At 36.2% G+C, this 14756-nt stretch overlaps 1 pseudogene; it reads right to left on the bottom strand.

Moving 5' to 3' along the window:
* Nucleotides 1–692: 692 nt before the first annotated feature.
* On the bottom strand, nt 693–3701 carry LOC125828012 (uncharacterized; annotated as a pseudogene).
* Nucleotides 3702–14756: the final 11055 nt, after the last annotated feature.

Below are 14756 nucleotides of genomic sequence, written 5' to 3'. Positions count from 1 at the left end.
TACTCCACTTGTCAATGTGTCTATAATTGCCTCTGTTACATGTTTAGTCTATGCACTAAACTTAAATCATAAAGTGGTAATTAACATATAGTTTTTGTATGTTTGAACCTCTTGTTTGGTGTGTGTGGGAAAAAATAGTTCTTTCATTCATTAGTAAGTCTTGGTTTTGTAATATTGACCTACATACATAGTATAATTTTCCAACAAAGGTTGTTCAACCGACAACTTTCCGGCCATTGTAGCCCCACCCGCATCCCCTAATTTGATTGTAAATTACAAAAATGACAAAAACACATAACAAAACAAAAAGAGTTCCATTTCCATTACTCCACTAATCAAAGTTTCTAACAACATTTCCTCTGTTACATATTCAATATTTGCACTAAACTCATATCATAAATTGGTAACATAATAGTTGTTATATATTTGGACAAGTCATTAAAAGGATCTCGGAGACCCATTCATTCTTTAATGGAATTGGGAATGGGCAGAGCTAGGCACTCAAGATATTGTGTCTGGAGAGGGAGGCCTCGTCTAAAGTTTTAACCCTTTCTTCAAGCTCTGCTCTGGGAGAATGCAATATGAGATTGAATGCCATAACTCTTATTTGGTCTTTGATTCTATTGCATTATATCTCATCGTATCACATTTTGTTCTGCGAGATTGTTTGTGTGAAAAAAAACCCAGTTCTTTTAGGCCTTGACAGGTTTAAGATGTGAATCACCAACATTGATAGAGAGTTGATCAACAGTCTTGAACCATGTCCTTGTTAGGTTTCCAGTAAAACCATAATCACCAAACAGGACATCAGCTACACCTTGTCCTTCTGTTCCTGGTAACCAAGCTGCTACTAGTGCATCCATTTGATCTAGGTATGGTTGGATCACAATCAGACGGCCCGTGACAGGCACAACGACACATTTCACCGAGGCACAAACCGAGGTCATGATGTCTGGACCAGGTGCGGGGATTGTTAAGTTTAGGCTATCACCATAACATTCCGCGTATGCGGTCTGTTTCACCATGACTATGGAATACGAGAAGTTGTTGGACTTGACGAATTCGCTATCCGGATTTTTCTTATACACAACCTTTGTTTCTGGATCAATTGTACGTGTTCTCTATGGCTGAGAGGATTGTAGTACCTGTTCAAAAAAAGTTGCTAATTGATCAATGTACAATATTGTTTGTACTCTTTCTTAGGTAGGTTTATCAAAGGACATTCTCGGTTAACTCAATAAACAAGTCATGCCTCAACCAAATCCATCCGAAGGTTGTTAAAAATCAAGATAAGTCGAGTTAAAGCGGATTGGATTAAGCAATGTATTATAACTCAACTCATCCGATTTTAGTTAGGGCCAACTGAATGAATTATACCTTAATCCAATAGGTCATAGCTTGACTTGTTCAACTCAAATTCGGACATATAAGTTGAGGTTTATGTTGCTTAGACGTCTCAGAAAATATTGTTGTGTTTGTGTTGGATCCTTAAAAAATGCATGACTTTTGGAGGATTGGGCAAGCACATGTCAATACTTTTGAAGAGTCTGAGCAATATAGGATGATGGATAAGAAATGTCCTAATTGTTGTGTTTCCAGTAAGTCCTTGCCATGTAATGGTCCATCAACCACATTGGTAGCACATATTGTTAGCATGGGCTCCTGCAACTAATATATTTGTTGCTTTTTTTGGAAGTGGCAAAACTGGTTTATCTGCATATGCTCCATTTTTCAATAAAACAAGTGACCTTGTCACTGCTTCTCTTGCCAATTTTCTATGCTCCTACAAGATTGTAACACAACAAAGATGAATTCAAGATTTTAACTTTTTCTGAGTTTATAACTTGTTAGCTCATCTAGGAAAACGATCAAATTTGCTCATGTACTATCCGAAATTGATCATCTTTGTCCTTCATATGACCTTTTGGTTTAGTTTTACCCGTACCGTTAGAAAAAGTCTCGATTTTTTCCCTTGAACCTTAAAGGATCTCCAACGTAAGGACATGTGGAGTCTGTTGTCTTATGTTGGAGCTCCGTTAATGGCAATGACAAGTATGAAACAATTGGTAACGACAAGAGTATGAACGGGCCAAACACGTAAAGGAAGGCAAAATCGAACAATTTTAAACATTTTCCCTATCATTTATCGCTACACATTGAACTTACCAGAATGCCGAGATATTTTATCAAACTATAATCAGTAAGAGGGTTCTCAAAAAGTCCCATTTGGAACTTCACCCTGAGAATTCTCTTGATTGCATCGTCGATTCGGGTCATTTGAACAAAGTTGTTGTTCACTAAATATGTTAAACCATCAATGAATTATGCATAGTTGTAGGGCAACATAACCTACAATATACAACCAGGAAAAGAGCAAACATTAGTTCTTTAAAGTTCATTAAATCAAGTCGAAACTTGTTCTTCATGTTGTAAAATCGTGTGATAGTACGAGACAGATGCATAATTTAAATAGCTATTACAGATATCGGTGATTCGCCCACAACGTGCACAAACTATAAAATGGCTATTCATTTTGGTATAAATTTATTAATTACTAACCATGTCAATGACACCTTCAAGACTGGAATATGTATAGTTTGTATGCCAAGGATAAGTAAGCTGGTCAATTCCTGCCCAATCTGAAATAACAAACCCCTGAAACATATTCCACAAACATTCACAAAGTTAGTTCGAAATCCCCATCTTGTTGCATCCTATGTTGGTCGGATCCTCCAAAAATGTCATCACAATCGTCTCGAACTTCCAAAACAATTGATTTTTTTGAAGGACCCGAGCAACATTCATAATGTGAATTTGAAATTACATCTAGTTGCATCCTAAGCTGCTCGAGTCATTCAAAACAGTCATTGCACTTATGTTGGATCCTCCAATTTTTTTGAAGAATTAGACAGGGGTGCAACAATACTTTTGGAGGTTCCAAATAATACAGGTTGCATTTATTGAACACTATAATGTTGCTCGGATCCTCTCGAATGTTTGAAGAATTAGACACGGGTGCAACAATACTTTTGGAGGTTCCACGACCAATATAGGATGTATCGTTTAAACACTACAATGTTGATCGTATGCTCCAATAACGTTTCCACACCATGTCAGATCCTTCAAAAATATTGTTGCATTTGTGTTAGATCGTCCAAAACAGTGTGACAACATTTTTGGAGGGTCTAAGCAACATAAGTTACATCTATTGAACACTACAATGTTGTTGTATCCGAATCAAATACTCCAAAATAAATGTATTTTTGAGAATCCAACATGGATACAACAACATTCTGAAAGGGTCCAAGCAACATACATGTAGTTAAATTCACCAAGAGGATATAATTAGGAATTTACTCTGAATCTAAGTGTGCCTTTAAGAAAACTAGTAACCATTTCTTTTTTCTATGCATTCTGAGACCATTCCATCTTGAATAGGAAACCATAACAGTAGAAACACCTTTGATGATTAAACTATAGTAACCTGCCATATGTATACTAAGCAAACCATGTCTATTAATAATTGTGTTGTTTTCATTGATTCCTTTTACTGTCCCACCATCTCCTACATAATGATCAGCACAAGCAGCCACCTTTTGCCTGTAACAAATAATAATGACGAAGCCGACTTTTTGGACTCTGCATAAGGTGCCATGTAGTAATGACGGACTAGGTCTTTACAATAGATACCAATTTACCATCGTCCATCCCCAAATAACTACCTAGGTGGAAGAAGATAGACCGGTTATTAATGATCATCAAACGATTTGACTTGCCGTGAATACATTCACTACACAAGAGACACCATGCCACCCTATCCGATGTCCCCAAGATTACCGAAAAGGAACAACGAACACAAAATCACCACAAAAATTTCATCCTGTCTACTATTTTGGACCTCTCTATAGTGATCATAACCCTGCTATAACGGCCATAACTTCGTTATAACAGCGCCGCTATAGCAACCTTGTGTAAATAAGAATCATAAGAGGGAGGGGAATGGGTTTTCATGCCTATTTCTCTCCCCCTATTCCCTCAAAACTCTCTCAACTCTCCAATCACTCCATTTCAAAATGACAAACCAAGGTAACTATCACATACCCTACTCTCCTTACTTTATTTTACACTTAAGAATGATTGCATGCTGAGATTTGAATAGAGTAGAATAAGAATTGAGTTATTTTGTATTTTTGAAAACAACTACTTTGATTGTTGAAATTCCTGAGGCATGCGATTTCCCCTTATATTTACAACACTACTACAACGTTCTGGGTGTAAGGATTGAGCGAAAAAGGCCAAAATCGACTCCAAAATGGTGGGGGAAGTTGAAGGGTTGTTCTTGAGGAAAATCTTAGATTCGGGCCTGATTTAGGACTTGAAATGACTGGTTTTTATGAATATTTAAGTAGAGGAGTACTTTAGGAACACTTATCTGTAGGAATTTTGAGGAAAAGGACACTTTCTGGGGCAAGGGGAGTCATTGCGGCACCCTTGGAGTTCTGGAACGATGAAGTTTACGATAGAGGCCTTCATCTTCGTTATAACGGGCAGCAGCCCGCTATAGCATCCTCCGTTACAGCGCTCTGAGTGTCGTGATGCCTCCCACTATAGCGACACACTGGACGGTATAGAGAAAGGTGCAGGGCAGGGAAATATTTTTATTTGTATAACTATAAGTGTACAGGACAGAGATATGTGTTTGTATATACAGTGTCTCTCACTTTTTACAAACACAAATTATAATTTGTGTTAGTATAAAGTGCGAGAGGTGAGGGAGAGATGACCAAAAGAGAGGAGAGCGGCGAGAGAGATTCCAGAGAGAGAGGGGAGAGAGGTGAATGACAGGAAGTTTGCAGCGAATTGGAATTAAATGAAACTGTAGCTATAACATTTATTTTGAATTAATAGGTTTCTATAGAGAAAAGACATAAAGTCACCATTGAAGTTGTTCCGAATTTTAAAAAAGACACCTTAACTTTCTGAGTGTCATATTACCCCACGAAACTCTGTAAATCCACAATAAATATACCTTTTTGATTAATTTTAACACCACTCATGTTGTCACGAAATATGGGCGCATGAAGGACTCTTGATACAGCTTTAAACCAACGTAAAATTGCCATGTGGCACTCCCAATTTGACTTATTTTTTTTAAAAATATATTAAAACCTATGTATTAATTTTTTTTAACTTTATTAGGAATAGTTTTAAATTTTTCAATTTTTTTTTCTCATGTTCCCTACCATCATTAGCTTACCCATATTTCTTGAGCATCCATGGCTTCCTTCATATTGTTTTTCATTTTCTCTTTCTCCTTTTTGGTCTTTGTTTTTAAAAAACTAATATTATTGTGTTCATTCTTATTCTTTTTAAAAAATAAAATAAATTAGTTTAGTGATTTTTTTCCTCCTACAAATCAAGTTTGGGATTTGGGAGTAGTTAAACTATGAAAAACTTGATTTAAGAGTAAGAAGTTGGAGAAGGCGGTTATTTAAATGTCAGATTTTGACTTGGTGATATTTTGAGTATTTAAATTTTGATTATTTGACGGTGTTTATTTTCATATATAAATTAATTGGTGGTAGTTTGACAAATAATTGGTAGGGTTGTCGCGAAATCCACCCCGCCTCAACGGGTTTGACGACTGTTGCAGCGGAAAGGGAATGGCAGAAGAACATAGTTGAGGCGAAGAAGAAAGAGAAAAAAAAAGGCAAAGAAATCAGATAAAAAAATTTAAAAATTATTTTAACATGTGGCAAGTGAGTATTAGTGCGTAACATACAAATATTTTTGTATAAGTGGTATTGGGTGAAAAATGGGGCATACATACTATTTTGAAGTTGTTCAATGGGGTAGGAGGACACCCGCAAAGTTAAGGTGTCTTTCTAAAAATTTGGGGCAACTTCAGTGGTGATTTTATGTCTTTTCTCTTTTCTATAATGCAAAATTTTCCCTAATTTCATATTGGATTTATTTTTATTCAATTCATAACACATTTTGAAAGTGATCTTTATTTTAGCTCAATATTAGCCAAATTCTTGCCCATTTGCATTGCTCATCTAGTGTATATATATATTCATAACTAACAACACCCCCTAACTTGAATAATAAATTACTATAATATTCCAATTAAAAAGATTACTATAATATATATTAGGTTTAGGGGGAGAAGAGATGATTCAATCTTTTTTATTTCTGATGGATCTTTTAATTGGGTTTGGGTCAAGGGATGTCAATATGGGTCGGGTGGGCAGGAGAAAGTTTGGTGGGTTGGAATTTAACTTTATCTAATAGAAAGATGCCACGTAATAATAATTAAAAAAATATAGGGATGTTAGTTTAAAGGGTAATATTGGACCAAAAAAGTTGACTGGGGGGTATTTTTTGTAACACCCCGAAATTTTTTTGAGCTTAGACTCGAACCATCCTTCGTAGTGAATACGTTTTTACCAAGAAATTTAAATTTTCCTAAGTGTTAAGGTCACTAGATGTAGCACCTTAAGTTCTAAAAAGAACTAAAAAGAAATTCATTCAAGTCATTCCTAAGTTCTTCTAAATTTTGGGTCAACTTCAAATGACCATAACATTCAATACATGAGTTAAGTGGCCCATAAGATATCAAATGAAATGTCTTTGGATTATATTTCCAACGCACTGCATTTGCTATTTTTTGAGCTCGTATGAGGGAGATATCCCGGTTTGATGTCAGGCTGTCCAGTTAAGGAAAGTTACCCGAAAATATGAGGGGCATTTTGGTCTTTTCCTTACCCAATCAGATATAATTCATTTTTAGTAAGGTTTTAGGAATCTAAATTGATTTGGTTCAGTTCTACAATCCTAATTTATGCCTAGGGTTTTAGAAGAGAGTTCGAGAAGAGAAAATAGGAGAAATGAGAAAATGTTCAAGGCGTTCGTCGAGATCCTTGAGTTTTGTTGCGGATTTTCACCAAGGGTTTGATCCCTAAGAGGTATGTAAGTTTAAAAAGTGTTGGGTTTGTTCACCCACATGCCAATCATATTTTACATTAGCGAATTCATCCCTTCTTGAAGAGTTGTTATTCGTTCTTGAATCTTGATGTTTGGTTGAGTTCGTGAGGCGAAGATTTTGTTAAGGGTTGAGTAAATTGATGATTCTTGAGTGAGTTTTGCTAAAATTGTTCTGGGTTATAAGAATTTGAGAGTTTTTACCTTAGAATTTCAATGGGTATGAGTTGAATCGGGCTTGGGAGAAGAAGAAAAGATCGGGCAGAAATTAGCGCCTAAGTTCGTGTCGTTGACTCCACTGTTTCAAAAATTATTTCGTGACCAAATATTATAATGTATCACCGCATTGCGGACCTACTCCCATACAATGTTTTTCTACCATTTCTCACGATTAACTATCTAAAACTCATTTAATCATCACGAGATCTGTCATATCATGAATCATAACTCTTGAATTCATAATTCATAATTCAAATTCAAGAAAGAGTTAAGAGTAGAGTTCAAAAAGGTCTTTGAGTTAAATAGAGAATCATTTGAGATCAAATATCGATTTGAGCTAAGTTTTGAGGAAGTAAGTATGAGAATGAGAAGAGTCGTACACATGAATTCTATATTGTTATTTAAAACCTTGAGTCGAGTCGTTCATGCACATAACTTCCGCATAAACTCCATAATTTGAGTATCTTTGAGAGGAGTAGTATCTTCAAGATCTATGTCTTGAGTATTGAGTTTTAAACCCTTTTGAGATTATATTACTAATCATGGGACTACTACATGTTACCCATGAAGATCCTTAAGTTGAGATGTTCATGCCCATAATTCTTCATGAACCCTCTAAGTCGAACATCTTGAGATGAGTAGTATCAGTTAGTCCTTGAATTGAGATTGTTCAGGTCCATAATTCCACATGAACACTTTGAGTCAAACATTTCGAGATGAGTTGTATCATTCAATCCTTGAGTTCTGGAATTTTTGAATTCCTAGTATTGAGTTCTATGTATGGTTATTAAAAAAATTCAATTGAGTCGTTCACGTCCATAATTCGACATGAACCCTATTTTAAGAAGTCTTTTACAATTATTTATAACTTGTTTTAAGACTTGAGCATTTGAGTTTGAGGAAGAGTAGAGCTGAGTTCATTTTCTTTAAAATGATATATGGGAACTAAGTATTCCTAAGAGTAAATGTTTTTACATTTAAGATGAGAGGATACACTAATTTTCAAAAGAGTTTTTGGGTAGTTTTGAGTACCAAAGTTTTTAAGAGTAAGATTTTTGAGTAATAATCTCAAACCACAAAAAGAGTTATGTGTTTAAACATATGAGCTAGTTACATTTTGGGAGTAGTATTGAGCACCAATATGAGGATGTGTTCAAATAACTCAAAGTCCTTCTAAAACATGTAGCCAACGTGGGTAGAAAGGGTCATACTTTTTAGATGATTTCTGAATGCTTTTAGCATATACTAGTGGATCCACTTAGTTGTAGGTTCTATACCCTGGCAAAGTATACGACAGTTTTGGCAACGTGGGCTAGACGTTGCATCATCACATAGCTCATAATGATGGTTGTTGGTTAGAGAATCTCCCACAGAGTTATATTGTATTTTTATATACAAACTGAGTTATTATTGTATTCTTCAATACATTGAGTTGCTATCTATTGTTTTAAAAGCATTTCATATATTGCATCTTTTATTGTTGCTTTATCTTGAGTTAAATATCAAGGGTTGAGTATCTTATTGTTGAGTTGAGCCCTATTTCTCTTAGTTGAGTTGAACTATGCTTCAAAGAGTTAAGTATCTTATTGTTGAGTTGAGTACTTTATTTCTGAGTTGAGTATCTTACTCTTGAGTTGAGTAAGTTTGAGTACCTTTGAATATCCTTGGGTATTCCTTGAGTTGAGTTGAGTTGAGTTGAGTGAGTTGAGAAAATGTAAATATGTTTCTTTTCCATTAGTTCAAGCTTATGTTTATGCTATAGAATTCCCCTTACATGCTCGTACATTCCATGTACTGACGTCATTTGGCCTGCATCATTTCATGATGTAGATACAGGTAGCTAGGGTCATCAATAGGAGCTTCGTTGATACCACTTGTAGTTCGAGTTAGCTTTGGTGAGCCTCCTTGCGCCCGGAGGATTTTATTTACTTTTCAGTTTTGTTAGGATGTCGTGGGTCTTGTACCGACTTCCATCTCTGTCATTAGAGGCTTCATAGATATACAATAGAGTTTTAGAAGTTTGATTCATTTATCTTGTTAAATGTTTTAAAGTGTTGAGTTCCCTATTTCTGGTGAGTTGAATATATCATTTTATTCAGAGTTAATCATTTTAGTTAAAGCTTTGTAATTGAGTTCAATGAATTTTATTAGTTTTTAAGCTTTGTATGCTTGAGCTAGTATTCCGCTTGTAGTCAACCATGATAAGGGTTTGCTTGGGGACCAGAAATAGTTCTCGAGTGCCGGCCACGTATAGGGTGTAGGCTCAAGTCGTGAAAAACTTGGTATCAGAGCATAGAGTTCAAGTGTCTTAGGGTGTCTATGAAGCCGTGTCGGTGGGATCTTGTTTATGGTTGTGAGGGCCCCACTTGTATAAATGAGGGACTAGATACATTTAAGAAAAGTTTTGCTTCTTTTATACTTTTAATCGTGCAACAGAGCTAAGTCATAAAGATTTATTTATACTCCTGCGTTTCTCAGATTCATTCGACTACCCCTCATACTAGAGATGGTTGAACAGAGAAGTCAGTCCTTTATCGATGAGTTATTCTTAGCAAAAATCTTGAGGAAGTGATCATGCGACTCCAGAGGGGCTTGAGAGAAGCCCATGAGTGAGTTAAGTATTGAGTTTCAGGGGAATGCACTCATATTCATATGAATTGTGCTTTTGAGCTAACAGTGAGTTGTACTATTTTCCTTAAACATTGTTTCAACTTAGATCCTTATGAGGAGGTATGTTCAAATCTTGGGTAATATTTTTCACCCGAAAAGATAGTGTTAGTTACGAGATCATGAGAAGTAGTAGTGAAAGTGCCCAGAGTTAGAGGAAAGTATGCAGAGGTTCAGTAATCTAAGGGAAAACGATAGTGATGGGGCATATTATGTTATTGCAATTGTGGACCCATACAATTATAAGTAATGAGTTCCTTTATGAGTAGAAAAGGGAATAATAAGGTTGTACGGAGTTCGTGATAAAAGGAAGAGTTGCTAGCCAAAATGGGATAGAGTATATATTTTTAACAAGAATAGAGTTGATGTTGATGTTCCATCGTGTTAGAGGAGGCTAAATAGTTAAACAGAAGCACAGAGTATTCATGAAGTGACAGATCTAAGCAAGGCTTGTGATTTGTTTGAGAGGGTCATGATGTTTAGAAGGTTAGAAAACTGATTAAGTAATGATGCATAGTATAGTAGACGAGCAATCATATTAATATTTGAGTTTAGTAATAAACATTAAGCTTGAATTTGAGATGAGTGTCATGATCAAATGAATGACAACATGAGGGTGATGATGATAGTTTTAGATTTGATGTAGTAGACTTGATATAGAGTAGGGTGAGGAATTGAGATGTTAGCTGCAATAAATATGAGTGGTACAAGTGAGAAACCCTAACCTTTAGATAAGGGCAACGAAGTGTGGCTAAGTCACAAGAGTAACATGATCATTAAGAGGTGTACCAAGATGGTATGTTACTGTAACACCTCAGAATCTAGTAGGCTAAACTAGGGGATAAGTGAAAGGTATGGACTAGATAATTTTGCCTTGGCACCCTCCACGAGTGCCCACACAGGTTGTGAAGGGAACCACGACTCGTGGTGGTGCCCATCAAGCCTATACAGTAGCTAAACAAGGCTGCCAACCTCCCACAAAAGCCTAGAAGGGTTCTGGTGGTCACCACAGATCGTGGTGCCACTCGTGGTGGTGATGCAGTAGCTTCACCAAGCTGCCCAGAAGGTGGACCCTCCCTACAAGCCACTAGATGGCTCGTGAAGGCCTTGACGGGACGTGGGATGGGTCGTTGTGGTGCCTTAGGTTTTAGGGGTTAAGGGGAAGATGTCCTAGATATTGGTCCATGATCACGAGAAGGACCACGACTCATGGTGAGGACCATGGCTCGTGCAGCCTCTAGTGGAGATAGTCAGTGCACTGGTAACTGAGGGGTTAAATGGTCTTTTTTTATTTTAATTAGATCAAAGCCAAGTCATTTTGCCTAAGTCTAGTACTCCTATATAGGTGATTTTAAACCTTTAACTCACCTATTGAAGACATTATTTCCAAAAACCCCAAAAGTAATCCCAAGACCTTCTCTCAAATATTTCTATCTCTAGAACTAGAAGAAGAAGAAGAAGAAAGAGTTGGAGCTAAGATCAAGATCAAGTCTTCATTCTACAAGCATTTGTGGGATTTTTTGTTAATGTATGAGGGATTTTCATCCATGGAGCCTCTTAAGATTCCCCAATTGAAAAGATGAAATTCCCCAATTTGAGTTAGGGTTTCTTCTATAGTTATGGGCATTGATGAATGTTGATCCAAATGATTTGATTGTGATTGTTTATGGTTAAATTGATAGAATTAAATGTTTTTAGGAAGAATTTACATGTAACCATGCTTAACCCATGTTTTTAAGTTGAAATTGATATAATTGAGTTTGATGCCATGACAAGAGAATTTATGGGTTTATATGTATTCTTATAGGATTGATGAGATACATTGGAAGTGCTTTGAGATTGAAGCCTATAGGATGATTATGTATGAATTTCTTTGAGAATGAAGCAAGTAGTGTGATTATAATATGTATTGCTTGAGAGTGAGCATATATGATGAATTATGATTTGAAGGGCTTTGAGAGTAAAGCTTATGTTATGAACTGTTGTGATTGTTGTGGAAGGAATAGTTCCCACATTAATTGCTTATTAATGAATGTGAAAGGCTTTTTCACATCTAATGATTCTAGGTTGAATGGATTTCTCACCTAAAATGAATGTAATGCTAAAGACTAAGAAATTGATGAGGCTAGAGGCGATTACCCATAAACTCTACATGAGATGGATATGAGGCGATTACCCGTATTCCATAGAATAGAATAAAGAGGTGATTACCCTTATTCCTCAAAGTTGAAAAAGAGGCAACTCCCCATGTACTTGAGATATGAATTGGACAAGAGGCGAGTACCCATGATCCATATAGAAATACAAGAGGCGAATACCTATGTCACATGATGGTGGACTAGAGGCGATTACTCATGATTCAAATGTTATGAAGGACTATAGGAGACTACCCATGTTCCTTCATGGTAAGGAAAGAGGCGATTCCCCATGTCTATAAAAGATAACTTAAGTATGTTATGATAGGTGATGACTCAGATTGTTCTTGAGTTGCCTTCCATGTTGAATAAGGATGATTTGAGGTTACTTCAAGAAGCATTCATTTATGTTATTATGTTTAATTACGTGCATTGAATATGTATATGACTTATGTTGCTTATATCTTATGTTCATGTTGATGTTTATACAACCTGTAATTTTTAGTACATGTTTGTACTAACGCATACTCTTGCCTATATATCTTATCCAAATGTAGGGTCTGGCGATCTCGACTCTCATCCCCGTGGCTAGGATCATAGTAGAGCAAGATTTGAAGATTGGTGAATCCTCATCGCATTCGAGGATTTGACCACCATTATCTTACGTTCTTTCATTTTATATTTTGAACTATTATATGGACTGGGTCACAAAGATATTCATGTTTTAGATGGTTTGAGACAAAGTGTAATAGACTTCCAGTTCGTTTTATAAAGTTGTTTATTGTGTTGAAAATGTTTTAAATTTTCGCATCATTTCTATTATCTTATGTTATGAAATCTACGTGGCATGTATGAGGCCTCTCGGGGTCTTGTATGCCATGTTACATCTAGGGGGTACCCCTGGGTCGTGACAAATGTGGTAATCAGAGCATAAGGTTTAGAATGGTTCTAGGATGTCTCAAAACCACGTCTAGTAGAGTCTTGTTCATAAATTTGAAGCGCGCAATATTTATGAATAAGAATCTATTGGATGCTTAGGAAACTTCACTTCTTCATTTCTCTAAGTCATGCGACATAGTTCAACTCTATAAGGTCTTTCTCTTAATCTTTACCCGATGGTCTACAAGATATGACTACTAGAATGGCTTTTGCAAGAAGGACCGAGGGAGAAAATATTGATCAAGGAGCCCCTCCTCAAGCTTCTCAAGCTCTAGTTGACCCTTTGGCCGACTAAGTAACCAGTGTGGAGTTAGTACATTTTTGTGTGCTAACCCATATTCTCTTATTTTTACTACAAGTGTAGGTTCCGGCAACTGATCGTTTCTAGCTAGAAGTTGAAGTGCTTGGATAGAGATTTCCTCCAACACTTAGTATGTCCTCATAGATCGAGGACAAAGACTCATTTTGTTCTAGTTTCTTTATGTTTAAGACTTTGTAATAGACATTCTAGTATTTTCGATTGTAAAGGGCCATGACCCTATCTTATTAAAGTTTGTCTTAAATTCGCCATATGAGACTTAATATTTCCGCTGCTTTATGAAAGAATTTTTAATAGTTTGGTTTTGAATAAAGTTTTTGATTCCGCACTATTTTCAATTGTCTATGCAATGAATGAGCTAAGAGGCTTGTATTTGACCCCTTCGGGGTCGAGTACGTCGTGTTACGACTAGGGGTTGCTCTCGGGTCGTGACAGTTCGTGAGGCAAAGATTTTGTTAAGGGGTTGGGTAAATTGATAGTTCTTGAATGAGTTTCGCTAAATTGTTCAGGGTTATAGGAATTCGTGAGTTTTAACCTTAGAATTTCAGTAGGTATGAGTTGAATCGGGTTTGGGAGAAGAAGAAAAGATCGAGCAGAAATTGGAACCCAAGTCCGCATCGCGGACTTGCTCCCCTAGAGAGAAATTTCTCTCTCTGCATCGCGGAGAGAACGCGGACTCCACTGTTTCAAAAATTATTTTGCAACCAAATATTATAATTGATCTCTGCGTCGCGGACCTACTCCCCAGACAGTGTTTTTTGACCGATTAACTATCTAAACCTCATTTAATCATCATGATATCTTTCATATCATGAATCATAACTCTTGAATTCATAATTCAAATTCAAGAAAGAGTTAAGAGTAGAGTTCAACTATCGATTTGAGCTAAGTTTTGAGGAAGTAAGTATGAGAATGATAAGAGTCATACACATGAATTCTATATTGTATTTAAACTCGTGAGTCTAGTTATTCATACCCATAACTTCCGCATGAGCTCCATAATTTGAGTATCTTTGAGAGGAGTAGTATCTTGTAGATCTAAGTCTTGAGTATTGAATTTCAAACCCTTTTGATATTATATTCCTAATCATGGGACTACTACATGGCACCCATGAAGATCCTTGAGTTGAGATATTCATGCCCATAATTCTGCATGAACCCTCTGAGTCGAACATCTTGAGATTAGTAGTATCAGTTAGTCCTTGAATTGAGATTGTTCATGTCCATAATTCCACATGAACCCTCTAAGTCAAACATTTCGAGATGAGTAATATCATTGAATCCTTGAGTTATGGAGTCGTTGTATTCCGACTATTGAGTTTCATGTATGGTTATTAAAAATCTTGAATTGAGTCGTTCACATCGATAATTCGGCATGAACCTTATTGTGAGAAGTCCTTTACAATTATTTATAACTTTTTTTAAGACTTGAGCATTTGAGTTTGAGAAAGAGTAAAGCTGAGTTCATTTTCTTTAAAATAATATATGGGAAC

Source organism: Solanum verrucosum, unplaced genomic scaffold (assembly GCF_900185275.1).
Source record: "Solanum verrucosum unplaced genomic scaffold, falcon-dt-bn FXZP01000136.1, whole genome shotgun sequence".
Classification (NCBI taxonomy): Eukaryota; Viridiplantae; Streptophyta; class Magnoliopsida; order Solanales; family Solanaceae; genus Solanum; species Solanum verrucosum.
Note: the sequence above shows the minus strand (reverse complement) of the source record. Positions and strands in the feature narration are given on the sequence as shown.